We start from the raw sequence: 3,755 nt of genomic DNA on the forward strand, positions 1-3,755 counted from the left end.
CTGTTACCATGAACTCATTTAATGAATGCTTGCTATATGCTGCAGCCTGCGCCAGCTGCTGGAGGGGAAAGGGAAAGAAATTGACATTTGATGCACACATGTGGGAGGCAGTGGGGTAGAGGGATTAAGAGGGAACCATGGCTGGTCTTCAGGGTTGGTGGACACAGCAAGGTGCCAGGAAGTGGCACTCCCCTTCCCACATACCGCACCCTGTGCATCTCTTCCATTTGGCTGTTCTCGAATTGTATCCCTAAAGCAGTAAATGGGGAAGAAAGAAGTCATGGTTATTGATCCCTGAGGAAACACGTATTACAACTGCTTTGCATCACCTTGCCTGTTAATGTGCAACTGGATTATCGTTACTGCAAGAACGAGTTTTGATGAACTTTGGTCTGATTACCCAGAATATTGGCTCATTTTTGATTGCTTATCAGATGTGGTCTATCTTTTCGGTATATCTGTATGAAATATGTGCATATTTGGTATATTTTTACAAACAGTGCAGGTTACTTAGAACAAGGACTGCTGGTGAAGGAAAAGCTTAAACTCATAGAAAAATATAAATCAAACTTACGATTTAAACTTGTTCTGTCAGTGGTACCAAATGATCTGCCATATTTTAAGCTAGGATGTAACTCTCCAGAAATCAGATCAAACAGACTGTTAAGGATCTCTCAGATGTCTGAGTTCTTCCAGAGAACAGAAATGAGGACTAACTACTCAGGCACCTTGGAGGTTTCCGACCTTCTTATATATATCATCATCATTCCCCACTGAAATTCATTTGTGGACTACTCTATTTCCAAAGCTATTGGATTTGGAAGTGATACCTGGGTCTATCCTAATGTTAATAATCCTGAATTCGGCCATTTCTCTAGAAGATATGTATATAGCCTTTTCTGGTCTATACTGACTTTGACTACCACTAGTGAAACACCACCTCTTGGGAGGGACTCTGAGTATGTCTTTGTGTGGTTGATTTTTTAATCAGGATGTTAATTTTTTCCTGCCATCGTTGGTAACATAGGTTCTACAACTTCCAACATGAATGCAGCCAGAGCAGAATTTTAAGCAAGAATTGATGCTATCAAACAATATAGCATTTGCTTAGCAATATAGGCATTTTCAAAATATAAGCAAAGACTATGAAAAAGAAGGTTATTGAATGGTTTGACTACTTATGGATCAACAAAAACCAGTTGATAAGAAAGAAGTCTGGAAGTATCTAGCTGATAAACTAATCAGAAATTGCTGTCCATGGTCACTTGGAAGCATTTAAAAAATGCATATTTTGCTGACTATGAAGCTAGTCCGTTGGTGGAGTTGGATCCCAAATCTACAGTCCTGGAGATTATGTTTGCGAGAAAGGGGATGTTGGATGAGGAATGTAGGGAGACAAACTCACCATGGTGGCACATGACGGATCACTCAGTTTGTGATACTGAGTGACAGCAGCTACTTCAGTGAGATCAGCATGTGTGATGTTAAAGGCAGCAAAACTGCAATGGAAGAGTGGGAAATATTAAAAGTATTGGCTACTCAGACTTGCTCTGTCTCTCAAAAGATGACCTCATGGAAGCTCTGCTGGAGGAGAAAGGGAAGCAAATCTTGATGAAAGAAGTTTACTGGATGTAAATATTGCAAATGTCAGAAGTGAGCTAGAGACTCCGAAGAGCAGGTCATCTGAATGAAGGGGTCAGTAGACCTCCTGCAAATGTGATTTGCCTGGATCCTGGCTCTGAGTCAGTGGCAGCAGAAACCGAAGCAAAGATTAACCAAGGTTGAGAAATTTCTGATGCTTATAGACACAGATGCTCAGCTATTGAGGGAATGGAAAGTGGGCCAAAAATCTCTACACAGGACTGAAAAGCTGGTCATTAACAAGGACACGTCACATGATCCTTTTGATCATGTGACTAAGGGCAATTGTAATTTGGAAGAAGAAGAAAACTCAGCTGGAGAATTTTTCCAAAAGGAGAATGTGCTTTGGCTCAGGGCACAAGGCCCACACACTCACACGGGAGCCACTACGACTAAAGAACCATCGTGTCTTGTGATGTTTTACAAAGGATAATGTGCAAAGATTTAAACTGATTAACTTGTCAGTATCTGTGTCTTCTGATTTTTTTCACACATGCTCCTCTTATGTAATAATCTTTATAAAAGTGAACAAGTATCCCTCACTTTCAGGCAATTTGCGTTGTCAAGGAATAAAATGTAGGCAGAAGAACTGGGAATGACGCTATATATAATGTTTGGGATAATGTATTTAAAAGAATTAGAATGCAGAAAAGTAAAATTAATTATTAAAAAACAGAGGGACATCACGGTGTTAGACTTCATTCTGAGACTGGCTCTGCTGTGTACCACCCGTGTGACCTTGGGGAAATCACTTAACCTCTTTATCTCTCAGGGATTTACATCGCTGTTCCCAAGGGTGTTGTGTGGATGTAGTGACATAACACATGTAATGCTTTCGGCACGGTGCTTTGCACATGGTAGGTGCTTAATAAAAAGATGCTATTATTGGTTCTCTGTGTAGGGCACTGTCCTATATCATTTCATCTAATCTTCACAACAACAGCACGAGGAGAGAATTTTTACAGATAAGGCAGCCCTGTTGAGTACATACCCAACAGCCCTTCCCCTCTTCCTCACTGTAAGAAAGCAGGTTTCGTTTGCGTCACCATCATTCCATGTGCAGGAAAGTTGGCCCCCTTTCTAGCCTCAGGGTGTAGACCCTGATTAGTCTAAACCAACTGTGGTAATACCGTGATTCACATGGTCAATTCCTATCCAGTTACCGACTCGTCCAGGCTTGCCCGGGAATGTCCTGGTTTTGTCACTAGTAGTCCTGCGTCCCAGGAAACCCATCAGTCCTGGGCACACTGGGATGGTCGGTCACCCTGCGAGCCATAGAGACCTAAGGAGAAGACTTCTACAGTGAGGTGTGTGTGTGTGTGGGGGGGGTGGGCATCTGGAAAACCTTTTTCATACTAAGAATAAATGGTAAAGACACATGGGGAAGGAAATGCCTTTCCTGACTGGATGTCTTTGTTTCTGTGTGCTGTGCTTGGAGCTGCCGTAGCCACCCCATGTCCATGAGAGGACAGAAGCAACAGGCTGAGGATGGCAGGGGGAAGACATGGACAGCATCTGGGTCCTTGAGGACCATTCTGTGCTGGAAACACTATGCTCAGGAGTTCCCATCATGAGAGTGAGAAAAGAAATCCAAAATGGAGAAGGTTATGTCAGAGGTATCTAAAAGGAGCCTGATGGCATGAAGAGTTAGACTCCAGTCACGCACACACCCAACTGGAATGTGACCCGTTCAACTGGGCCAAGTCGTCAACATCCTTAAGAAGCAGCTGCATTTGATTTAAACTGTTTATACTGGGCCTGATCATAAGTCTCCTGGGGAGACAGTGGCGCCAAATTAAGCTAATCATCGCCTAGAAACTGTCAACAAGCCATCATCAACATTGACTGTGCCAAATTCTTCCCCTAGTGTGGACTTATAGTAAACCTTTATAAGCCCCTGCCCAACCTTGCCTGGATGGAGTGCGATTTAGCTGCTTGCTAAATTTGTGTCTCCTGAATTGCAATTCCTAAGACCCTGATTTAAAAGCCTTCTTTTGTGTTTGCTGCTCCGCCGTGTTGGTTTTATTTCCTATTAGTTGACAAGAGTAATAAACCATAATACCTACTGATATCTGTTACTTGCAGCTAAAAGCATCCTGACACAAAATGGCTCC

General features: G+C 42.6%; 1 pseudogene; it reads left to right on the forward strand.

Annotated features, from left to right (window-relative positions):
• Positions 1-262: 262 nt before the first annotated feature.
• LOC138384824 (cyclic nucleotide-gated channel alpha-1 pseudogene) lies at positions 263-1,866 on the forward strand (annotated as a pseudogene).
• Positions 1,867-3,755: the final 1,889 nt, after the last annotated feature.

Source organism: Eulemur rufifrons, chromosome 6, assembly GCF_041146395.1.
Source record: "Eulemur rufifrons isolate Redbay chromosome 6, OSU_ERuf_1, whole genome shotgun sequence".
Lineage (NCBI taxonomy): Eukaryota > Metazoa > Chordata > Mammalia > Primates > Lemuridae > Eulemur > Eulemur rufifrons.